General features: G+C 38.2%; 1 non-coding gene across 1 annotated transcript; it reads left to right on the top strand.

Moving 5' to 3' along the window:
• The first annotated feature begins 15,554 nt into the window (after positions 1–15,554).
• LOC148561484 (small nucleolar RNA R71) lies at positions 15,555–15,662 on the top strand. The gene has a single exon (XR_015887845.1). It is a non-coding gene; the product is annotated as a small nucleolar RNA R71 (small nucleolar RNA).
• The last annotated feature ends 10,968 nt before the right edge of the window (positions 15,663–26,630 follow it).

The following is a 26,630-nucleotide window of genomic DNA, read 5'->3' as shown; positions in this document are numbered from 1 at the left end:
TCAATGGATCCTATTCCAACATGATCGAGAACCGACAGATGATTAGCCGTGCGGTGACAGCACATTTGGACGATTTTCACTGAGAGGACGAACGGTAGCCATTGACAACGGTGATCCCCCAACATACAGCTTGCCAAGGAAAGGAATATGAAGGATTGAATGAAGGCAGTAGGAAAGTAGAGATTCAGAAGGAGCAAAGCATCTCCATACGCTTATCTGAAATTCTCACCAATGAATTACATAAGTATCTCTATCTTATTTTATGTTATATTTATATTTTAATTCTCGAAACCTCATAACCATTTGAATCTGCCTGACTGAGATTTACAAGATGGCCATAGCTTGCTTCAAGCCAACAATCTCCGTGGGATTTACCCTTACTCACGTAAGGTTTATTACTTGGACAACCCAGTGCACTTGTTGGTTAGTTGTGCGGAGTTGTGACAAAGAAGTTGAGATTACATTCATGCGTACCAAGTTTTTGGTGCTGTTTTAGAGATCACAATTTCGTGCACCATGAGGCATAGTCAAGTGATGAAGAATTTTCAAATGTAGAAATGGGAGGTGAGGTTGGACAATATCTCATGTGATTAGCTTGATCAATTTGTGGCTCTGGAGCAAATCTCCATGGATTGGAGTGCTCAGAATTTGTAATTTCTTGGTGATACTCCCAGCCACCATTAGGATAACGACTTGAATCATTTTGTGGTGGTGAGAAATATCCCATATGATTCTCTTGCTCATCTTGTGGTTCTGAAGCATATCTCCATGGATTGGAGTGCTCAGTATCTGAAATTTCTTGGTGATATTCCCAGCCACCATTAGAGATTTGTGATGGTGGGTAATATCCCATAAAAGTTGTTTGATCACAAGATGATTTGAACTCCAATTGAACTTTGTAAAACACAACACCAATAAAAATTGAAATTGCTCATATCAGAGACGAGAATTTCTTAGTAAGTAACACAAACACCTTGCTTATTGAAGTCAACGTTGAAGTCAACGTGATCATATTTGGGTTAGGAACGTTAGTGAAAAAGGTGATTGTCACTAACGTTCTCGAACCCACACTTTCACTTAACGTTGACACCACTAACATCCTGAGTTAAAGTTCCTGCCTACTTCACCTTTTCTCTCTTCACCTTTTCTCTCTGAAAAGGATAACTACTTCAAACTCAAGATTCAGAGGCCCATACCCAAGACTTGAAGAGCCAACTAGAAGATGAGAAGAGTAGTATATATAGGAATAGCTTCGAATTAGTTAGGGAGTTAGAAAAATTAGGGAGCCTTTGGCATAGAACTACTCTCTGTATTTTACTTTCTGTGCACTTCTAGTTTTACTTTCATCATGTATTCTCCATCTTGTTTTTTATTTTCCAGAGCTATGAACAACTAAACCCCTTTCATTGGGTTAGGGAGCTCTGTTGTAATTTGATGGATCAATATTAGTTTTCATTCTCCTTCTTCTATCTTTTCTCTTGATTTTACTAGAAAGCTTTCGATCTTCATCCAATTGGGTAGTTATCTTGGAAAAGAAGCTATTCATACTTGGATCTCTTCTGAACCTTGAAAGAGGAATGAAGAGATCATGCTAGAAATGTTTTCTCATGCTGGACCAAATTGGGTTTGGATGGATATGTGACTATAATCCTACCAACACTTGATTTGAGAAATGCATGTGGTATAATCAGTGACCATACTTCATCTCTTCTCATGAGCAATTGACCAAGGAATTGGCTATTGATCAAGATTTGAGAGATTGAATTACCAAGAAATTGGAATTCGATCACTTAAGATTGCCAAGGAGATCAATGAACGCATTGATTGAGGAAGAGATGAAAATGAACTTGATCCGGAGAATGCAACATCTCCTGAGCCCAATGAACTCCCCATTTCTGACCTTACCCATTCTCTTTAATTTCTGCCATTTACTTTTATGAGCAATTACCCCATTCCCGTTTAAGATTCTGCAATTTACTTTCCGCCATTTACATTCAGCTCTTTATTTCTAGCATTTACTGTTTCTGCTATTTACTTTCCCGCCATTTAATTTTCTGCAAATCTCAAATCAAATTCTGGTTCGCTCAACTAGAACATTCCTCTAATAAAAGTTGCTTGATCAATCAATCTCTGTGGGATTTGACCTCACTCTATTGTGATTTTTTACTTGACGACAAATTCGATACACTTGCCAAAGAAAATTTGTTGAGAGACAAGTTTTGTGCGTATCACTTATCAGCAAAGAATAAAAACAAAGTTTTTGGCACCGTTGCCGGGGATTGTTCGAGTTTGGACAACTGACGGTTCATCTTGTTGCTCAGATTAGGTAATTTTATTTTAATTCTAAGCTTTTTGTTTTTATTTTTATTTTCGAAAAAGTTTCAAAAAAATATTATTCTATGTTCTTCAGAATTTTTAAGAATGAATTCTAGAGTTTCAGATGATGCATTTATCATCACAGGAGCTAGTTGATTCCATCAATTTGGCTGTTGTATATAATGTCCTGCTGAAGCTTGGCTAGCCATGTCTAATCTTTTTAGACTGAAGCTTTAGACTAACATTGCACGATTCCTGGAATTCTTATTAAAAATTTTGAAATCCTTATTTTTCTTTTTCCAAATAATTTTTGAAAAATACAAAATTTTTGTTTTATAAAATCATAAAACCAAAAATAATTTTGTGTTTCTTGTTTGAGTCTAGTGTCAATTTATAAGTTTGGTGTCAATTGCATCTTTTTAATTTTCAAAAAAAAAATTCGAAAACTCATGCATGGTGTTCTTCATGATCTTCAAGTTGTTCTTGATGATCTTCTTTGTTTGATTTTTGCATTTTTATGTTTTGTGTCTTTTCTTGTTTTTCATATGCATTTTCAACTTGTCATTGTCTAAAGTTTGAAAATTTCTAAGTTCGGTGTCTTGCATGTTTTTCTTTTCTAAGAAAAAAAACAAAAGTCTTGATGTTCATCCTGATCTTCAAAGTGTTCTTGCATGTATTAGTTGTTTTGATTCATAATTTCTATGTTTTGTTTCAATTTGGTGTTTTTCTCTCTCTTTACTAAAAATTCAAAAATAAAAAATATATCTTTCCTTATTTTACTCATCAATTTCAATTTCAAAATGCTATCTTTTTCAAATCCTTTTCAAAAATCAAATCTTTTTCATTTATTTTTACATATTTTTTATTTTTTTTTTTAATTTGATTTTCAAAATCTTTTTCTTATTCTTACTTCATATTTTCGAAAATCTCACTAACATTTAATGTTTTGATTCAAAAATTTTCAAGTTGTTACTTGCCTATTAAGAAAGGTTCAATCTTTAAACTCTAGAATCATATCTTTTTAGTTTCTTGTTAGTCAAGTAATCAACTTTAATTTTCAAAATCAAATCTTTTTAAATTTCCAATTCAAATCTTTTTTAAAATGATTTTCAATCATATCTTTTTCTATTTCAATCATATCTTTTTCAAAAATCAGTTTCAAAATCTTTTCTAACTTCTTATCTTTTCAAATTTGATTTTCAAATCTTTTTCAATTAACTACGTGACTTTTTGTTTGATTTTAAAAGTTTTCTATTTTAATCATATCTTTTTTAAAACCACCAAACTATTTCTTTCTCTCCAACTTTCGAAAATCACTAACAATTTTTCAAAATTCTTTTTAATTAACTAATTGTTTCAAATTTTAATTTTAATTTTATTTCTCCTTTTAATTTTTGAATTCTAACTAATAATTAAAATAAAAACAAAAATATTTTTCTTTTATTTTTTTAAAATTCGAAATTCTCTCTCTTATCTCTCTCATCTCTCTTTTCTCCTTCTTCTATTCTTCTCTTCTTCTACTCACATAAAGGAATCTCTATACTGTGACATAGAGGATTCCTCTTCTTTTCTGTTCTATTCTTTTTCATATGAGCAGGAACAGGGACAAAGACATTCTTATTGACGCTGATCCTGAACCTGAATGGACTCTTAAGAGGAAACTAAGAGAAGCTAAAGCACAACCCTCTGGAGAGGACCTGACAGAAATTTTCGAAAAAGAAAGAGACATGGCTGATAAACCATTATTTTATGGTTTATATTGTGTTTAATTGTGTGGTTTTATCAAATCTTTACCCACTTATTCATATGATTAGCATGTATTTACAATTCCTTCCCAAAATTATTCCATGGTTGAAAACTTGCTTCCTAGAGACTTTTAATTATGTATTTTAATTCTCCTTTATTTCATTCGATGCCGTGATCCCTGTGTTAAGTGTTTCAGGATTTATAGGGCATGAATGACTTGGAAATTGGAGAGGAGGCTTGCAAAAATGGAAGGAACACAAGAAATTAAGGAGATGACCAGCAAGAAGAGACGCGGACGCATGGCTCACGCAACCGCGCGAAACGGAGAAATCGTAGTAACGCGCCTGTGTGCCTAACGCAAACGCATGGATTGGAAACTGCACGGATGACGCAAATGCGTGGAAGATGCGCACGCGTGGCAAGGCAAAATGCTGGATGACGCGAACGCGTGGATGACGCGATCGCATGACGTGCGCGATCTGCAGAATTTGCAGAATTTGCTGGGGGCGATTTTGGGCCATGTTTTGAACTAGTTTTTGGCCCAGAAAAGCAGATTAGAGCCAGGGAACATGCAGAGACGAGAGGAGACATTCATTCCGGATGATTTTTAGTTTTTAGATCTGAATTTACTCCTCCTTTAATTTTTTCTCTACACATTTATAGTTCCTAGGATTTTGTTTTTATTGCTTTTTGGATTGGGATATTGAGAAGAGTTATTACCTCCGCCAAGACTTCATCATTCTAGTTTGTTTTCCTTACTTGTCACTTACTCTTTCATATCCTTAATTTGTTCAGAATTACTATTGGATTATTTTTAGAATTTATTAATACAAGAACTATTTTTATTTTTAATTGGTCTTTAGGATTATTATTTATCATGTCTTCCTTTATTTCCCTTTCTTATTTTGTGAAGTTTACATTCATAATGAGCGAGTAGTTCCATAACTTGATTGGGAGTTGATTGAAAGGAGAACCTTGAGTTGGAATGCTCAAGAGTAAAATTGTAATTGGGTTTATTGTTGGATCGCCCTCTAGTCACTGACACTAATCCTTCCCAAGGGAGAGGATTAGAACTTGTGAATAGAAATAGACTTCCAACTTGATTGACTTTCGTCTACCTGGTAAAGGATAACTAAGCAGAACAACCTTCAATTATCAATTAATCTTGGGAGAACTCCAACAAGGATAGACTTTCCTACTAATCTACTCCCGGTCAAGATTTTTATTTAAATTACATAAATTCTCTTATTTAATTTCCTATTTATCAAACTCAAAACCATTTTTGAAAATATCTGATTAATAAAATAGCACATCTTTCTGCAACTCGTTGGGAGACGACCTGGGATTCATACTCCCAGTATTTTAATTCTAATTTTGTGACAACACTTCTAAATTGATAAGCGGATTTTTGTTGGTTAAGAACTGTACTTGCAACGTATCTCTTACATTAATTTCTTAATCCGCCAATTTCCGCTACGTCAATTTTTGGCGCCGTTGCCGGGGAGTTGCAATAGAGTGCTAAGTTATTGATTGGAATTTATTTATTTGCATTTTATTTTATTTTGCTACTATGAGCTGCATGTTTCTTTCATTAAATGACGCGTTCACTTCCTGATCCAAGCTTGCCAGTATTTGATCCTGAGATTGAAAGAACTATTTCACGTATAAGGCAAGCTCGGCGTCGGTTAGTCCTCTTCGAGGGCAAATCTGAAACGTCACTTGAGGAAGAAAGAAGCTCCCTTTCTACTGATTCGGTTGATTAACGTGCAGGTGACATGGCAGCACCTAGGAGAGTTACTGTCCAGGAAGCTGGAGCCCCTGATTTTACACTGCAACCGTATCAAGCGCATCACCCAGTAGTGGCTGTAGATTTTGAACTCAAGACTGCACTACTCAACTTGATGCCTAAGTTTTATGGCTTACCTGCTCAAGAGCCTATCAAGCACCTTAGGGATTTCCAGGTAGCCTGTTCTACTGTCAGGCATGATGGTACAGATGAAACTTCTATTTTGTTAAAAGCCTTCTCATTCTCTCTTGTGGGAAAGGCGAGAGAGTGGTACTACACTCAACCCGCAGCAACTGTTTCTAACTGGGATACACTTAGAAGAGAATTATTGGAAAATTTCTTTCCAGCTGAAGTTACTGATAAACTGAGGAAAGACATTTCCATGATTGTTCAGGATGAATTCGAGACTCTCTACAAATACTCGGAGTGCTTCAACAATCTTCTGGAAGCATGCCCCCACCATATGATTGACAAGATAGTGTTGCTCGGCTACGTCACACAGGGCATGAGGCCTCAAGATAAGACCACATTGGAAAGTGCTAGCAACGGGTCTATGAAAAAGTACAAGACCACTGATGAGGCATGGCAATTGATTAGTGACTTAGCTGAATTTACTCGGAATCACAGGCAGAAACAAAGCCGATCAAAAGCTGTTGCAGAGGTATCCTCTAGTAGAGAGACTGCTGCCCTAACTCAAGAGTATATGTGAAATGACCAACTTACTGAAGTAAATGCAGTTGAGTCAACAACAAGCTTAGCAAGCTCAGCCCTCTCTACCACAGCAAAGCCAACAGTTAGTTCCACAGAGAGTGTGTGGAATCTGTGCTGATTATAGTCATTATACTGATGAATGTCCGCAGCTCCAATAGGAAGACAATACTGTAGCAACCACTCATAACTTTTATGACCGCCCCAATCAAGGATACAATCAAGGTGGCAGCTACAACCATGGATGGCAGGACAATTCCAACCAAGGTTGGAGAGATAATTCTAACCAGGGTTGAAGGGACAACAATAACAGAGGAGGCAGAGATAATCAAGGAAACCAGAGGTGGAATAATAACAACAACAGGCAGCAGAACCAGAACCAGCCTTACAGAGCACCTCACCTGAGGCAATCCCAAGGACCACAGCACAACCAACAACAAGTGCCTCAGGTCACTTATTCTAATTCCTCTCCAAATGATGAGATGTTTCAATCCATTGCGCAAGGACAAAAGAACATGGAAAGTTCACTTAACGGTCTAACATCCGCTATACAAACTCTCATCTCTAAGATGGGATCATCCAATACTTCAAACACTCAACATGCAAGCTCCAGTAGAATTCCTTCTCAACCGTTACCCAATCCAAAGGGTGGCATCAATGCTATCACCCTAAGGTTCGGAACCATACTGCAAGAGAGGAATCAGGAGGAGCCAAACCCACCTGAACACGCCCCAGCTGAAGAGGTGGTGGAAGTAAAGGATGCTGAAGAGGAAGAGGACATACAAGACATGGTTAAAGAAGAAGAAGCTCAACCACAGAAAGAAGCACCAAGAGTTGCAGACGCTGCAGAAAATGCCCTCCCTATTCCATTTCCACAAATTGCAAGGAAGCCCAGGAAGCAGATGGAACTTGATCCCAAAATGGTAGAAATATTCAAAAAGGTTGAGGTAACTGTTCCCCTTTTTGATGTTATTCAGCAGGTACCTAAATACGCAAAGTTTCTAAAAGATTTATGTATACATAAAGACAAAATTAATGAATTAGAAACTATTCCTTTAGGTAGTTCTATATCTGCTTTAATGGGAGGTATACCTGAAAAGTGTAGTGATCCAGGTCCATGTATGGTTAACTGTACTATTGGAGGTGTGATATTTTCAGACTGCATGTGTGATTTAGGAGCGTGTGTTAGTATAATGCCTTTGTCTATATATGATACCTTGAGGCTCCCTCCCTTAAAAAGGTCGACAGCTCATTTTATGTTAGCAGATAAAAGCATTATTACAGTGATTGGAGTTGCTGAAGATGTATTAGTGAGCATTAAAGGGCTCACATTTCCCATTGACTTCTATATCCTGGAAATGCCCCCTAATGACTCAAGAAGGCCATCATCAATCCTGCTTGGAAGACCATTCCTGAAGACTTCAAAGTTCAAGCTAGACGCATTTTCAAGAACTTAATCTTTTGAAATAGATGGCAGAATAGTGAAATTCAGTTTAAATGAAGCTCTGAAGCACCCTCGGGATGATCATTCTATCTCCTAGTGTGACATCATAGATGAAACTGTGGCTGAAGTTCATCAGGAGGAATTAGAAGAGAAGTACATAGGGCAAGATCCAAGTGTGGGGATATTCTCAGAGGACAATGAGAGCACTGCACCATTATCACCAGCTCTGAATGATCCAGAGCCTGGCCATGAGCAGAAATTAGAATTAAAGCCCCTCCCTCCACACCTCAAGTATGCTTACCTTGAGGACAAGCAGAAGTTTCCAGTTATCATTGCAAGGGAGCTCACTTCTCAACAAGAAAAACAGCTACTCAGTGTGCTAAGAAAACACAAGAAAGCAATTGAATGGAGCCTAGCGGATATAGTAGGCATCAACCCTCAAGTTTGTGAGCACAAAATATTCCTAGAAGAGGGAGCAAAGCCTGTCCGTTAACCTCAAAGAAGGTTGAATCCCACCATCTTAGAAGTTGTCAAGAAAGAAGTAACCAGGCTACTTGAAGCATATATCATTTACCCCATCTCAGATAGCAAATGGGTCAGTTCAGTACATGTGGTGCCCAAGAAGTCTGGAATCACAACAGTAAGAAAAGAGCACGGAGAGCTTCTGACAACTAGAGTACAGAATTCATGGAGAGTTTGCATTGACTATAGGCGTCTCAACCAAGCCACTCGCAAGGATCATTACCCTTTGCCATTCATTGATCAGATGCTTGATCGCCTGTCAAGTAAATCCCATTATTACTTTTTAGATGGTTATACAGTCTATTTTTAAATCCGTATAGCTCCCGAAGATCAGGAAAAGACTACTTTTACATGTCCTTTTGGAACTTATGCTTATAAGAGAATGCCCTTTGGCTTATGCAATGCACCAGCTACTTTCCAAAGGTGCATGATGAGTCTTTTCTCTGACCTTATTGAGAACTGTATGAAGGTTTTTATGGATGATTTTAGCATTTATGGTGATTCATTTAGCCTTTGCTTAGATAGTTTATCTAGAGTATTAGATAGATGTGTTAGTATGAACCTTGTATTGAATTTTGAAAAATGTCACTTTATGGTAAAACAAGGGATTGTGCTAGGACATGTTGTGTCTAATACTGACATTTCTGTGGATCCAGCAAAGGTGGATGTTATTTCTAGTTTACCTTACCCCTCCTCTGTGAGGGAAGTCCGTTCGTTCCTTGGTCATGCAGGTTTTTACCGGAGGTTCATTAAGGACTTTAGTAAGGTAGCACTACCCTTATCCAGACTACTGTAGAAAGATATTGAGTTCGAGTTCAGTGAGGATTGCAAACAAGCATTTGATAAGCTGAAGACCGCCTTGACTCAAGCTCCAATTGTGAGAGGACCAGACTACAGCTAGCCATTTGAAATCATGTGCGATGCCTCCAATCATGCAGTAGGAGCGGCGCTGGCTCAGCGTGAAGGTAAGGATCCTTTTGTAATTGCTTATGAGTCTAAGACTTTAGACGCTGCTCAGTCTAATTACACTACTACTGAGAAAGAGCTTCCTGCTATTGTTTTTGCTCTGAATAAATTCCGAACCTATTTACTTGGTGATAAAGTAGTAGTGTACTCAGACCACGCAGCTCTAAAGTATTTATTAGCTAAAAAGGAGTCCAAACCAAAGCTTATACGTTGGATACTGCTACTACAAGAATTTGATTTAAAAATTAAGGATAGGAGTAGTACCCAGAATCTAGTGGCAGACCACTTGAGTCGCCTTGAGCACATTAAGGATATCTCCACTCCTATAAATGATAATTTCCCATTCGACAACTTACAAGCAGTATCTAAAGTAGTCCCTTGGTATGCGTGGTATGCGAAACTGTTACTCAGGTTGTGAATATCTTCACAACTTCGCATAACTAACCAGCAAGTGCACTGGGTCGTCCAAGTAATACCTTACGCGAGTAAGGGTCGAATCCCACGGAGATTGGTGGTATGAAGCAAGCTATGGTCACCTTGTAAATCTCAGTCAGGCGGATATAAAATAGTTATGAAGTTTTCAAAAATAGAAAATATAATAAGGATAGAAATACTTATGTAAATCATTGGTGAGAATTTCAGATAAACGTATGGAGATGCATTCGTTCCTCTGAACCTCCGCTTTCCTGCTGTCTTCATCCAATCAGTCTTACTCCTTTCTATGGCTAGCTTTAGGTAAGGATGTCACCGGTGCCAATGGCTACTTTCAATCCTCTCGGGAAAATGGTCCAAATGCTCTGTCACAGCACGGCTAATCGTCTGGAGGCATCACCCTTGTCGATGGTTGCATCCTATTCCTCTCTATGAAAATGGTCCGATGCGCTGTCACTACATGGCTAATCATCTTGGAGGTTCTCGATCATACTGGAATAGGATTTACTATCCTTTTGCATCTGTCACTATGCCCAGCACTTGCGAGTTTGGAGTTCGTCACAGTCATTCAATCCCAGAGTCCTACTCGGAATACCACGGACAAGGTTTAGACTTTCCAGACTCTCATGAATGCCGCCATCAATCTAGCTTATACCACGAAGATTCTGATTAAGAGATCTAAGAGATACTCATTCAATCTAATGTAGAACGGAAGTGGTTGTCAGGCACGCATTCATAAGGAATGATGATGATTGTCACGTTCATCACATTCAGGTTGAAGTGCGAATGAATATCTTAGAAGCGAAATAAGATGAATTGAATAGAAAACAGTAGTACTTTGCATTGATCTTTGAGGAACAGCAAAGCTCCACACCTTAATCTATGGAGTGTAGAAACTCTACCATTTGAAAATACATAAGTGAAAGGTCCAGGCATGGCCGAATGGCCAGCCCCTCTGATCTAAGAACCAGGCGTCCAAAGATGTCTAATACAATAGTAAAAAGTCCTATTTATAATAAACTAGCTACTAGGGTTTACAGAAGTAAGTAATTGATGCATAAATCCCCTTCCAGGGCCCACTTGGTGTGTGCTTGGGCTGAGCTTGAATGTTATACGTGTAGAGGTCCTTCTTGGAGTTGAATGCCAGCTTTTGCGCCAGTTTGGGCGTTGAACTCCACTTTGCAACTTGTTTCTGGCGCTGGACGCCAGAATTGGGCAGAGAGCTGGCGTTGAACGCCAGTTTGCGTTATCTAAACTTGGGCAAAGTATGGACTATTATATATTGCTGGAAAGCCCTAAATGTCTACTTTCCAATGCAATTAGAAGCGTGCCATTCTGAGTTCTGTAGCTCCAGAAAATCCATTTTGAGTACAAGGAGGTCAGAATCCAACAGTATCAGCAGTCCTTCTTCAACCTCTGAATCTGATTTTTGCTCAAGTCCCTCAATTTCAGCCAGAAAATACCTGAAATCACAGAAAAATACACAAACTCATAGTAAATTCCAGAAATGTGAATTTAACATAAAAACTAATGAAAACATCCCTAAAAGTAACTAGATCCTACTAAAAACATACTAAAAATAATGCCAAAAAGTGTATAAATTATCCGCTCATCACAACACCAAACTTAAATTGTTGCTTGTCCCCAAGCAACTGAAAATCAAATAGGATAAAAAGAAGAGAATATACTATAAATTCCAAACTATCAATGAAACATAGCTCCAATCAGATGAGCGGGACTTGTAGCTTTTTGCCTCTTGAATGGTTATGGCATCTCACTTTATCCATTGAGATTCAAAATGATTGGCATCTATAGGAACTCAGAGTTCAGATAGTGTTATTGACTCTCCTAGTTCAGTATGATGATTCTTGAACACAGCTTCTTTATGAGTCTTGGCCGTGGCCCTAAGCACTTTGTTTTCCAGTATTACCACTGGATACATAAATGTCACAGACACATAATTGGGTGAACCTTTTCAGATTGTGACTCAGCTTTACTAAAGTCCCCAATTAGAGGTGTCCAGGGTTCTTAAGCACACTCTTCTTTTGCTTTGGACCTTGACTTTAACCGTTCAGTCTCAAGTTTTCACTTGACACCTACACGCCACAAGCACATGGTTAGGGACAGCTTGGTTTAGCCGCTTAGGCCAGGATTGTATTCCTTTAGGCCCTCCTATCCACGGATGCTCAAAGCCTTGGGATCCTTTTTATTTACCCTTGCCTTTTGGTTTTAAGGGTTATTGACTTTTTGCTCTTGCCTTTTGGTTTTAAGAGCTTTTGGCTTTTTCTGCTTGCTTTTTCTTTCTATTTTATTTTTTTTACTCTTATATTTTTTTTCTTCTGTTATAGTTTTTTTTTTCTGCAAGCTTTGTTCTTTGCTGCTTTTTCTTGCTTCAAGAATCATTTTTATGATTTTTCAGATTATCAAATAACATGTCTCCTTGTCATCATTCTTTCAAGAGCCAACATATTTAACATTCTTAAACAACAACTTCAAAAGACATATGCACTGTTCAAGCATTCATTCAGAAAAAAAGAAGCATTGTCACCACATCAATATAATTAAACTAAGTTCAAGGATAAATTCGAAACTCATGTACTTCTTGTTCTTTTAAATTAAAACATTTTTCATTTAAGAGAGGTGATGGATTCATAGGACATTCATAACTTTTAAGACATGGTTACTAACTACTAATGATCATGTAATGAGGACACAAACACAGATAAGCACTTTAACATAGAGAAAACGAAAACAGAGAATGTAAGAACAAGGAATGAGTCCACCTTAGTGATGGTGGCATTTTCTTCTTGAGGAAACAATGATGTCCTTGAGCTCTTCTATGTCTCTTCCTTATCTTTGTTGCTCCTCCCTCATTGCTTTTTGATCTTCTCTGATTTCATGAAGGATGATGGAGTGCTCTTGATGTTCCACCCTTAGTTGTCCCATGTTGGAACTTAATTCTCCTAGGGAGGTGTTGATTTGCTCCCAAAAATTCTGTGGAGGAAAGTGCATTCCTTGAGGTATCTCAGGGGTTTCTTGATGATGAGCTTCTTCATGTGCCTGTTGAGATCCATGAATGTGCTCTCTTGGTTGCTCCATCCTTTTCTTAGTGATGGGCTTGTGAGATGAATCTTTCCATCTCCCTTGGCTCAGAGGTGGAAGCAATTGCCTTCCCTTTTCTCTTTCTTGAGGTTTCTCTGGCCTTAGGTGCCATTAATGGTAATGGAAAAACAAAAAGCTATGCTTTTACCACACCAAACTTAGAATGTTGCTCGCCCTCGAGCATTAGAAGAAAGAATAGAAGAAGAAGAAGAAGATATGGAGGAGATGGAGGGATGTGTGTATGGATATGAGTGGTGAATGGAAAATAGAAGGGATGATCATGAATGGAGAGAGAGAGGGTGAGGTGGGTGGGGATCCTGTGAGATTCACAGATCCTAAGATGATCCTGTGGTGTCCACAGATCCTGAAGTGTCAAGGATTTACATCCCTGCACCAAATTAGGCATGCAAAATGCCCTTGCACACAACTCTGGGCGTTCAGCTCCAGATTGGTGCTTGTTCTGGGCGTTGAACGCCCATTTGTGGCCCATTTCCGGCGTTGAACGCCAGAACCATGCTTGTTCTGGGCGTTCAGTGCCAGCTCTTCTCCAGGGTGCATTTCTGGCGTTCAAACGCCCAGATGCTACCCATTTCTGGCGTTCAACGCCAGAACCATACTCTGTTCTGGCGTTGAACGCCCAAAACATGCTTCTTACTGGCGTTTAAATGCCAGTAAGGTCTTCCTCCAGGGTGTGATTTTTCTTCTGCTGTTTTTTATTCCGTTTTCAATTTTTTCATTTATTTTGTGACTCCACATGATCATGAACCTATAAAGACATATAACTAAGAAAAATATAGTTAGATAAAAATTGGGTTGCCTCCCAACAAGCACTTCTTTAATGTCAATAGCTTGACAGTGGGCTTTCATGGAGCCTCACAAATGTTCAGAGCATTGTTGAGACTCTCCAACACCAAACTTAGAGTTTGGTTGTGGCCTCCCAACACCAATCTTAGAGTTTGACTATGGGGGCTCTGTTTGACTCTGCTTTGAGAGAAGCTTTTTATGCTTCCTCTCCATGGATGCAGAGAGAGATCCTTGAGTTGTAAACACAAGGTTGTCCTTATTTATTTGAAGGATCAATTCTCCTCTGTCCACATCAATCACAGCTCTTGCTGTGGCTAGGAAAGGTCTTCCTAGGATGATGGATTCTTCCTCATCCTTCCCAATATCCAAGACTATGAAATCAGTAGGGATGTAAAGGCCTTCAACCTTCACTAACACGTCCTCTACTTGTCCATAAGCCTGTTTTCTTGAATTGTCTGCCATCTCTAGTGAGATTTTAACAGCTTGCACCCCATAGATTCCCAGTTTCTCTATTACAGAGAGGGGCATGAGGTTTATCCCTGAACCAAGGTCACACAGAGCCTTTTCAAAGATCATGTTGCCTATGGTACAAGGTAGTAAGAACTTTCCAGGATCCTGTTTCTTCTGAGGCAATGTCAGTTGATCCAGATCACTTAGTTTATTGGTGAACAAGGGAGGTTCATCTTCCCAAGTTTCAATGCCAAATAATTTGGCATTTAGCTTCATGATTGCACCAAGGAACTTGGCAGCTTGCTCTTCAGTAACATCCTCATTCTCTTTAGAAGAGGAGTACTCATCAGAGCTCATGAATGGTATAAGGAGGTTCAATGGAATCCCTGTGGTCTCTAGATGAGCCTCAGGGTCCTTTGGTTCCTCAAAGGGAAACTCCTTATTGATCACTGGACGTCCCAGGAGGTCTTCCTCCTTGGGATTCACGTCCTCTCCTTCCCTTACAGGTTCGGCCATGGTAATTAATTCAATGGCCTTGCACTCTCCTTTTGGATTCTCTTCTGTATTGCTTGGGAGAGTACTAGGAGGGATTTCAGTGATCCTTTTACTCAGTTGGCCCACTTGTGCTTCCAAATTTCTAATGGAAGACCTTGTTTCATTCATGAAACTTACAGTGGCCTTAGATAGATCAGAGACTAAGTTTGCTAAATTAGAGGTATTTTGTTCAGAGTTCTCTGTCTGTTGCTGAGTGAATGATGGAAAAAGTTTATTATTGTTAAACCTGTTTCTTCCACCATTATTAAAGCCTTGTTGAGGCTTTTGTTGATCCTTCCATGAGAGATTTGGATGATTTCTCCATGATGGATTATAGGTGTTTCCATAAGGTTCACCTAAGTAATTTACCTCTGCTATTGCAGGGTTCTCAGGATCATAAGCTTCTTCTTCAGAAGATGCCTCTTGAGTACTGTTGGATGCAGCTTGCATTCCATTCAGACTCTGAGAAATCATATTGACTTGTTGAGTCAATATTTTATTCTGAGCCAATATGGCATTCAGAGTATCAATTTCAAGAACTCCCTTCTTCATAGGCGTCCCATTACTCACAGGATTCCTCTCAGAAGTGTACATGAACTGGTTATTAGCAACCATGTTAATGAGTTCTTGAGCTTCTGCAGGCGTTTTCTTTAGGTGAATGGATCCACCTGCAGAAGTATCCAATGACGTCTTTGATAGCTCAGATAAACCATCATAGAATATATCCAGGATGGTCCATTCTGAAAGCATGTCAGAAGGACACTTTTTGGTCAGCTGCTTGTATCCTTCCCAAGCTTCATAGAGGGATTCACCTTCTTTCTGTCTGAAGGTTTGAACATCAGCTCTAAGCTTGCTCAGCTTTTGAGGAGGAAAGAACTTGGCTAAGAAAGCCGTGACCAGCTTATCCCAAGAGTTCAGGCTGTCTTTGGGTTGAGAGTCCAACCATATTCTAGCTCTGTCTCTTACAGCAAAAGGGAAAAGCATGAGCCTGTAGACTTCAGGATCTACTCCATTAGTCTTAACAGTACCACAGATCTGCAAGAATTCAGTTAAGAACTGAAAAGGATCTTCAGATGGAAGTCCATAAAACTTGCAGTTCTGCTGCATCAGAGAAACTAGCTGAGGAATGGAGATGCTTCTTCCATGTAAATTGGAATTAGGTGCAGTAAAGTCACCAAGCATTCTCCTTGCATTATTGTTGTTGGGTTCGGCTGCCATCTCCTTTACTTGTTCGAAATTTTCAATAAGGTTGTCTCTGGATTGTTGTAATTTAGCTTCTCTTAGTTTTTTCTTCAGAGTCCTTTCAGGTTCTGGATCAGCTTCAACAAAAATGCCTTTTTCTTTGTCCCTGCTCATAAGAAAGAGAAGAGAAAAAGAAAAGAAGAGGAATCCTCTATGTCACAGTAAAGAGGTTCCTTATTGTTAGTAGAAGAAGAAAAGGAATAGGGGTGAAGAAGAATGAAGAATCCAAACACAAAGGTGATGATAGGAACAGAGATGTGAGATGAAGAGAAGTGTTAATAGATGAATAAATAAATAGAAGGGGATGAGAGGAGGAGAGAATTTTCGAAAATAATTTTTAAAAAAGAGTTAGTGATTTTTGAAAATAGTTTTTGAAAAAGGTTAGTAGTTTTTCGAAAATTCAAATAAAAAAATAAAATAATTAGTCTAATTAAAAAGAAATTTGGAAAAAGAGGGAAGATTTTTTCGAAAATTAGAGAGAGAGAGTTAGTTAGGTAGTTTTGAAAAAGGTAAGAAACAAACAAAAAGTTAGTTAGTTAGTTGAAACAAATTTTGAAAAGATAAGAAGTTAGGAAGTTAGAAAAGATATTTTGCAATCACTTTTTTGAAAAAGGTAAGATAAGAAGATATTTTTGAAAAGATATGATAGAAAATAGTTTTTGAAAAAGATTTGATTTTTAAAATCTCAATTAATGACTTGATTCACAAGAAATCACAAGATGTGATTCTAGAACTTAAAGTTTGAATCTTTCTTAACAAGTAAGTAACAAACTTGAAATTTTTGAATCAAAACATTAATTGATGATGTTATTTTCGAAAATATGATGTAAAATTAAGAAAAAGATTATTGAAAATATTTTTGAAATTTTCGAAAATAACTAAAAAATTGAAAAAACATTTGATTTTTGAAAAAGATTTTGAAAAAGATAAGATTTTTTTTTTAATTTGAAAATTTGATTTGACTCATAAAAACAACTAGATTTTAAAAATTTTTGAAAAAGTCAAATCTAATTTTCGAAATTATAAGAGAGAAAAAAGGAAAGATATTTTTTTGATTTTTGAAATTTTTATGATGAGAGAGAAAAACAAGAAAAATGATGCAATGCATGAAAGTTATGGATCAAAACAATGAATGCATGCAAGAATGCTATGAATGTCAAGATGAACACCAAGAACACTTATGAAGATCATGATGAACATCAAGAACACATTTTTGAAAAATTTTTAATGCAAAGAAAACATGCAAGACACCAAACTTAGAAATCTTTCATGTTTAGACACTAAGAATTCAAGAATGCATATGAAAAACAAGAAAAGACACAAAACATGCAAATGCAAAGATCAAACAAGAAGACTTACCAAGAACAACTTGAAGATCATGAAGAACACTATGAATGCATGAAAATTTTTGAAAAATGCAAGATGAGTATGCTATTGACACCAAACTTATAACATGACTCAAGACTCAAACAAGAAACACAAAAATATTTTTGATTTTTTTGTATTTTCTTTTAATTTTTTTTTTCGAAAATCATTTTGAAAAAGAAAAATAAGGATTCCAAAATTTTTAATATGAATTCCAGGAATCTTATGCTCTTTAGTCTAAAGCTCCAATCAAAGGGTCAGGCATGGCTTAATAGCCAACCAAGCTTTAGCATGTAACATCAGAGAATATACTGCTCATTACTTATCAAGGTAACTTGCTTCTATGCTGATGGTTTGGAAGCCTCAGTCCAAAAGAATTTAAACATGGCTTTACAGCCAGTCAGGCTTCATATGCTTCATGAAACACTAGAATTCATTCTTAAAAATTATGAAGGAAAATATATTTTGAAAACATTTTTATTTTAAAATTTTTTTCAAAAACAAAGGAGAAATTTTTGAAAGAATTTTTTGAAAATTTTTTTTTTTTGAAAACTTTTCGAAAAGAAAGTTACCCAATCTGAGCAACAAGATGAACCGTCAGTTGTCCAAACTCAAACAATCCCCAGCAACGGCGCCAAAAACTTGGTATGCGAAATTGTTACTCAGGTTGTGAATATCTTCACAACTTCGCATACCTAACCAGCAAGTGCACTGGGTCGTCCAAGTAATACCTTACGTGAGTAAGGGTCGAATCCCACGAAGATTGTTGGTATGAAGCAAGCTATGGTCACCTTGTAAATCTCAGTTAGGCGGATATAAAATAGTTATGAAGTTTTTGAAAATAGATAATATAATAAGGATAGAAATACTTATGTAAATCATTGGTGAGAATTTCAGATAAACGTATGGAGATGCATTCGTTCCTCTGAACCTCCGCTTTCCTGCTGTCTTCATCCAATCAGTCTTACTCCTTTCTATGGCTGGCTTTAGGTAAGGATGTCACCGGTGCCAATGGCTACTTTCAATCCTCTCGGGAAAATGGTCCAAATGCTCTGTCACAGCACCGCTAATCGTCAGCAGGCATCACCCTTGTTGATGGTTGCATCCTATTCCTCTCTGTGAAAATGGTCCGATGCGCTGTCACTGCATGGCTAATCATCTTAGAGGTTCTCGATCATACTGGAATAGGATTTACTATCCTTTTATGTCTGTCACTACGCCCAGCACTCGCGAGTTTGGAGTTCGTCACAGTCATTCAATCCCAGAGTCCTACTCGGAATACCACGGACAAGGTTTAGACTTTCCAGACTCTCATGAATGCCGCCATCAATCTAGCTTATACCACGAAGATTCTGATTAAGAGATCTAAGAGATACTCATTCAATCTAATGTAGAACGGAAGTGGTTGTCAGGCACGCATTCATAAGGAATGATGATGATTGTCACGTTCATCACATTCAGGTTGAAGTGCGAATGAATATCTTAGAAGCGAAATAAGATGAATTGAATAGAAAACAGTAGTACCTTGCATTGATCTTTGAGGAACAGCAGAGCTCCACACCTTAATCTATGGAGTGTAGAAACTCTACCATTTGAAAATACATAAGTGAAAGGTCCAGGCATGGCCGAATGGCCAGCCCCTCTGATCTAAGAACCAAGCGTCCAAAGATGTCTAATACAATAGTAAAAAGTCCTATTTATAATAAACTAGCTACTAGGGTTTACAGAAGTAAGTAATTGATGCATAAATCCACTTCTGGGTCCCACTTGGTGTGTGCTTGGGCTGAGCTTGAATGTTATACATGTAGAGGTCCTTCTTGGAGTTGAACACCAGCTTTTGTGCCAGTTTGGGCGTTGAACTCCACTTTGCAACTTGTTTCTGGCGCTGGACGCCAGAATTGGGCAGAGAGCTGGCGTTGAACGCCAGTTTGCGTCCTCTAAACTTGGGCAAAGTATGGACAGTTATATATTGCTGGAAAGCCCTGGATGTCTACTTTCTAATGAAATTGGAAGCGCTCCATTTTGAGTTCTGTAGCTCCAGAAAATCCATTTTGAGTGCAGGGAGGTCAGAATCCAACAGCATCAGCAGTCCTTCTTCAACCTCTGAATCTGATTTTTGCTCAAGTCCCTCAATTTCAGCCAGAAAATACCTAAAATCACAGAAAAATACACAAACTCATAGTAAAGTCCAGAAATGTGAATTTAACATAAAAACTAATGAAAACATCCCTAAAAGTAACTAGATCCTACTAAAAACATACTAAAAACAATGCCAAAAAGCGTATAAATTATCCGCTCATCAATGCGCCTGTAGCTAATTATCTAGTCAGCCGCAATTTTCCTCCAAACTTTACTAAGCATCAAAGAGACAAGCTGAAAAGTGAGTCCAAATATTATATATGGGATGACCCATATTTATAGAGATGTGGCACTGACCAGGTAATTAGACGGTGTGTGCCTCAATCAGAATTCCTGTCCATTTTAGAGGCCTGCCACTCATCTGAGAGTGGAGGACATTTTGGACCTTAAGGAATAGCTAGAAAAATTTTAGACTGTGGATTCTGGTGGCCTACTTTTTTTAAAGACGCTGCTGAATTTTGTAAATCTTGTTCCTCGTGCCAAAGGTTTGGTAATATATCCAAGAGGGATGAGATACCTCAACAGATTATGCTTTTCTGTGAAATTTTTGATGTTTGGGGCATTGACTTCATGGGTCCATTTCCAAATTCTAATTGTTATTTTTATATATTGTTAGCTGTAGATTACATTTCTAAATGGGTGGAAGCAATTCCTACCCGCACTGATGACGCGAACACTGTTGTTTCCTTTGTTAGAAACCATATTATTTGTCGCTTTGGATCACCACGAGAAATCGTGAGCGATCAAGGCACCCATTTTTGTAACAGGAGACTAAAGCGTATATTGCAGAAGATAGTCAAACCTCATAGAAGAGATTGGAGCACCAGTCTATAAGATGCACTCTAGGCATACAGAACGGCTTACAAGACACCCATTGGGATGAGTCCCTTCCGCTTAGTTTATGGAAAAGCCTGTCACCTCCCAGTTGAGGTAGAGCACAAAGCCTTTTGGGCAGTGAAGGAGTGCAACATGGGATTTGAGAAAGCCGGAGCTGAAAGGAAGTTGCAACTGCAAGAATTAGAAAGCCTTCGCCTAGAAGCTTATGAGAACTCAAGACTGTACAAGGAAAAGATGAAGGCTGTGCATGATAAGCACATCAAGAGGAGAGAGTTCCAACCTGGGGATTTAGTCCTCCTTTACAACTCTAGACTGAGGCTCATGCCAGGCAAGTTGAGATCAAGATGGGAAGGTCCATATAGAGTAGAGAAGGCTGAGCCATACGGAGTTTTCCACCTGAGTCATCCTTCAAGCTCTGAATTCATCAAAGTTAATGGACATCACTTAAAGCTATATCATGGTGAGAAGGCGACGAAAAACAAGGAGTTAGAAATCTTCCTCTTGGAGGATCCACCAATAGCAGAAGACTGAGCTAGTGGAGCGTCCAACTTAAGGACGTTAAAGCAAAGTGCTAGGGGGGAGACAACCCACCATGGTATGATCGTTCCTTTCTTTCTTCTTAGTTTTCTCTTTCAATAACTCTTCTCATTATTAGCACATATAGTTTGCATCTTCATTTGCATAATTGCATAATAAAAAAAATAAACATGCGACGTAATAGCGTCACTGACGCGCCCGCGTCACAGATGCATAAGGAAGAAAAAGAAATCGAACAGAAAGTCACACGAGAGCGTGGCTGGAGGCGTACCTTTGGCACAATTTGACCCACGCGACCGCATCGTTGATGCGTCCGCGTCATGTGGGAAAAATGCCTCCCACGCGTCCGCGTCAAGCACGTGAACGCGTGCCCTGAAAATCGACGTAAAAAAGGGTGTATGGCAGAATGTTACGCTGGACTGGGGCTGGAATGGCGCTAGATGCACAGGCCCTACCACGTGAACGCGTGCCCCATGCGTCCGCATTGTCTTCCAATCTTTGCCATTCACGCGATCGCGTCCACCACGCGAACGCGTCACCCTGGAATTTGGCAACAATGAGTTTCGAACAGAGAGTTGTGCGAGCGCGAGGCTGCCCTCGCGCCAGTAGCACAGAACAAGTCATGCGTCCGCGTCGTTTCATCTAAGCGCCATTCGCGCGAATGCGTACCCCACGCATCCGCGTCGCTTGCGCCGCACAACATATCAATATCTGCCAAAATATTTTATCTTTCTCTTCCCCAAATCCTACTTTTTATTTTCCCTCCTTATTTCTTTCCCACCCTTTTTCTTCCTTCTTCCTTCTTTCTCACTTTCTACTTTCTCTTTCTCACCACCATCAGCAAGGTTTTTCTTTTCTTCTTCCCTCCTTACTTTTCTATTCTTCTTCTTGTTTTTATGTTTTCTTCTTTTCTTTTCTTTTTTACTTTCATTATCCATGTTTTCTTTTTCTTTCGTTTTCTTTTAATTGGTGTTGGAAATTTATTTGGGTCATCATTATTTCTTATGATATGCTTGTGGATTGTTACGGAATTATTTGACAATTATATATTAATTTTTATAGGGTTGCTTGCATGTTCAATTTAATACTTTCAATAGCTTATTTACCATGCATGCTACGTGTTTGTGAAAACGCCCGTATAGCATTGTGCACTCTTTTTCGATCTCTTATTCTACTACTCTAAATGCTTGCTTTTCACAAAACCCTTTTTATATTATATTATTTAAATATAATTGTTATTACAAACGGGTTATTAGTTTGAAAGGCTTGGTAATCTAACATGGACATTGAATGCGTGATCTATGCTACTGATGCCTTTGCCGGCATGCCAATAAACACTTTGCATTTAATTGTCATCATATGCACTTGCTATATTTCCATTGATGATTTTTCACATGTAGTCATGACCATGTGTTAACATCATTCATCTTTAATGTGTATTGATTCCCACCTTTCCCATTCTCTTCCTTGTTCTAACCCTTGACATTTTAACATACTTTCTCTTTTCTTTCTTTTAGGATGGCCACCAAGAAAGCCAAGGAGAATGCTACTCCCAAATCAACAGCGAGAAGAGGAACAAAGAGAGCATTAGTGGCAGAGCCATCTTCAACTGTAGTTAAGCCCTCAACAAAAAGAATTAAGAGGATTATAAAGGTTGATGAAAAAGAGAAAGCCTTCCCAGCAAAGGACACTGCACGATTTACCAACCACTACTGTGAGCAGATGTCCCCCATACTGGCAGAAAGGAGTTACAACAATGAATACCTTCTTATCCTCCCGACCTATATTGCTGAATTTGTTGAGACGTGAATTGAGCGACGACAATGGGGATTCTTACAGAGACAACCACGGCAGGTTAATCTTTCCTGGGTATTCGAGTTCTACTCTAATTTCCACCTGCCAACCCTGCAGTCTGTCTATGTCCGTCAGAAGTAAGTCCCCATTACAGAAGAGACCATTCAGCGAGCTTTAGATCTTCCCCCTACTCCAGAAGGACTGGACGCATTTCAAGAAGCTTCACTCAAGTGCCAGACATACCAATTCGACTGGGACGTTGTTCTCAGAGTTATCGCACAACCTGGCAGCAGATGGATCTACGGATACCATCGTTCCCGACCTAAGGGAATATCGGCTTCCGCACTTACCTTGGAGGCTTGCGTATGGGCAGAGATCATGTCCCATTATGTATTTCTGAGCACTCACGAGTCCTCCTTTGCTGCAGACATGGCTGTTTTACTATAGTGCATCCTTACAGACATATCCGGAATCCAATGGGACACGTACACATTGCGGGCAACTTACCTTTTCCCGCCTTGGTTTCCGATTTCATCTCCACAGCTGGAGTCTCCTACAGAGCTGGGGACACCAAAGCCATGCTTCCACGGGATGATCAATACGTCCCTAACGGGAAATACATCAGACCTCCAGCAGCCACTCCAAGCCAACCTACTGAACCGGCTGAAGACATTCCTCCTTCAACACCACAAGCACCCACAACAAACCAACAGCTCCATCAGATACTTGAAAGGTTGGATCGGCAGGAACACAAAGCAAAGCTAAGAGAGCACCGTAATAAGCGCCGATTCACATACCTCAAGGAGCTACTTATGGGAAACTACAAAGACCCAGACACCCCGGACTCCACTTCCTTTACCAGCACAGGGAGCCATGACGGTCCCGACTGTGGAGATACTGCTACCAGCCCACCTTTATTCCTGACAGATGGCATCGAGGACGGTGCAAAGCCTTTAAGTGTGGGGAGGTCGGTCAGTACCTGACTTCCGGATGTAATTTCTCTTCCTTAACACCAATAAAATAGGATATTTAGTTAGTTTTTCTTTTGTATAATTGGATAAATTGCATAGTAATAGGTTAGTTGCATGCATGTTCTACTTGATTGAAAAGATAATAAGTTCTTTTTAAGATCCTATTTTTTTGAAAAAATATTTCACTAATTTAAATAAATAAAACATTTATGTTAAATTTTTTTGAAGTTGTAATTGGAACATGGTTTTTGAGCTAAAGAACACACAACCTGTGAAACATTGAGCTTAGTTACATGGTTACCTTATTTAACCATAAATATTTTATTCTTGTGTGTTTACTTCTTTATGATTGTAATCTATATTTTGTTTCACCCTATGTGTCCAATGTTTAATATATTTATATGCTTGCATATGATTGAGGCCATTATTTGTTTAGCTCACTTATCCCAATTAAGCTTACCTCTTAAGTTACCTTTGTTATCCACTTTGAGCCCTTAAATCCCATTTGTTCTGTATTTTACCACATCACTAGCCTTAAGCAGAAAAACAATTACATATCCCAATTGAATCTTTAGTTAGCTTGAGATAGAATTGTGTGTTAATCGAGTATGGGAAGATTGTGGGAACAAAAGATAATAAGGGAATGTGTCATGATAACATAATGGGAATTTGGGTACCTACTCTTGTGAAACCATAGAAATTAAAAATCCTTGTGCATTGATAAGCTATGTTTATTTTCCTGTTAAAAAAAATCCAAAAATATTCAGAAAATAAACAAGGGGACAAAATTACCCCAATGCCAAGTTAAAATTCAAAGATCAATGCATATATGATAAAATTAAAATAAAGGGTGATACATGAGTAGGGAATGTGAAAGGGAAATTTTGGGTAGCTAGGTATGAAATTTATAGTTATATAGAATATATATATGTGTTAGGTAAAAGCTTAGGTTAATTAAAGATTCAATTTATAAGCTTACTTAGCCATATATGTACCCTTACCCTTACCTTGGCCCCATTACAACCTTGAAAAGACCTCATGATATTTGCATTGGTACGTTAAATGTTGTTGATTGGTTAGGTGTGGAACAAATTTTAGAAAGCATGATTAGAGAGGGGTAGAGTGATCACCCTATACACTTGAGAGACTAGAGTGCACATACATTATCAGTGAGGGTTCAATGCTTAAATTCTATGTTCCCTGCTTTCATGAGCTACCTTCTTGCATGTTTATCTGTTCTTATTGTATAAGAATTGAATTAGTGGAATTTGATTTGTGATTGTCTTGAAGAGTTTATTTACTTTTAACCAAGTGGACAAGAATCATATAGTTGCATTCATATGTATAGGTTGCATTGCATTGCATGAGCTTTACATGTTCCTACTCATTTATTTTATCTCCTTCAACTAAGCATGAGGACATGCTAATGTTTAAGTATGGGGAGGTTGATAAACCATTATTTTATGGTTTATATTGTGTTTAATTGTGTGGTTTTATCAAATCTTTACCCACTTATTCATATGATTAGCATGTATTTACAATTCCTTCCCAAAATTACTCCATGGTTGAAAACTTGCTTCCTAGAGACTTTTAATTATGTATTTTAATTCTCCTTTATTCCATTCGATGCCATGATCCCTGTGTTAAGTGTTTCAGGCTTTATAGGGCATGAATGACTTGGAAATTGGAGAGGAGGCTTGCAAAAATGGAAGGAACACAAGAAATTAAGGAGATGACCAGCGAGAAGCGACACGGACGCATGGCTCATGCGACCGCGCGAAACAGAGAAATCGTAGTGACGCGCTTGCGTGCCTGACGCAAATGCATAGATTGGAAACTGCAGAGATGACGCGAATGCGTGGACGACGCGCACGCGTGGCAAGGCAAAACGCTGGATAACGCGATCGCGTGATGTGCGCGATCTGCAGAATTTGCAGAATTCGCTGGGGGCAATTTTGGGCCATGTTTTGACCTAGTTTTCGGCCCAGAAAAGCAGATTAGAGCCAGGGAACATGCAGAGACAAGAGGAGACATTCATTCTGGATGATTTTTAGTTTTTAGATCTGAATTTACTCCTCCTCTAGTTTTCTCTCTACACATTCATAGTTCTTAGTATTTTGTTTTTATTGCTTTTTGGATTGGGATATTGAGAAGAGTTATTAACTCCGCCAAGACTTCATCATTCTAGTTTGTTTTCCTTACTTGTCACTTACTCTTTCATATCCTTAATTTGTTCAGAATTACTATTGGATTTTTTTTAGAATTTATTAATACAAGAACTATTTTTATTTTTAATTGGTCTTTTGGATTATTATTTATCATGTCTTCCTTTATTTCCCTTTCTTATTTTTGTGAAGTTTACATTCATAATGAGCGAGTAGTTCCATAACTTGTTTGGGAGTTGATTGAAAGGAGAACCTTGAGTTGGAATGCTCAAGAGTAAAATTGTAATTGGGTTTATTGTTGGATCACCCTCTAGTCACTGACACTAATCCTTCCCAAGGGAGAGGATTAGAACTTGTGAATAGAAATAGACTTCTAACTTGCTTGACTTTCCTCTACCTGGTAAAGGATAACTAAGCAGAACAACCTTCAATTATCAATTAATCTTGGGAGAACTACAACAAGGATAGACTTTCCAACTAATCTACTCCCGGTCAGGATTTTTATTTAAATTACATAAATTCTCTGATTTAATTTCCTGTTTATCAAACTCAAGACCATTTTTGAAAACATCTGATTAATAAAATAGCACATCTTTCTGCAACTCGTTGGAAGACGACCTCGGATTCATACTCCTAGTATTTTAATTCTAATTATGTGACAACCCTTCTAAATTGATAAGTGGATTTTTGTTGGTTAAGAACTGTACTTGCAACGTATCTCTTACATTTATTTCTTAATCCGCCAATTTCCACTACGTCAATGGCTGAAC

Source organism: Arachis ipaensis, chromosome B6 (assembly GCF_059453495.1).
Source record: "Arachis ipaensis isolate K30076 ecotype BB chromosome B6, ASM5945349v1, whole genome shotgun sequence".
NCBI classification, from domain to species: Eukaryota; Viridiplantae; Streptophyta; class Magnoliopsida; order Fabales; family Fabaceae; genus Arachis; species Arachis ipaensis.
This window is presented reverse-complemented; position numbering and strand designations above follow the sequence as displayed.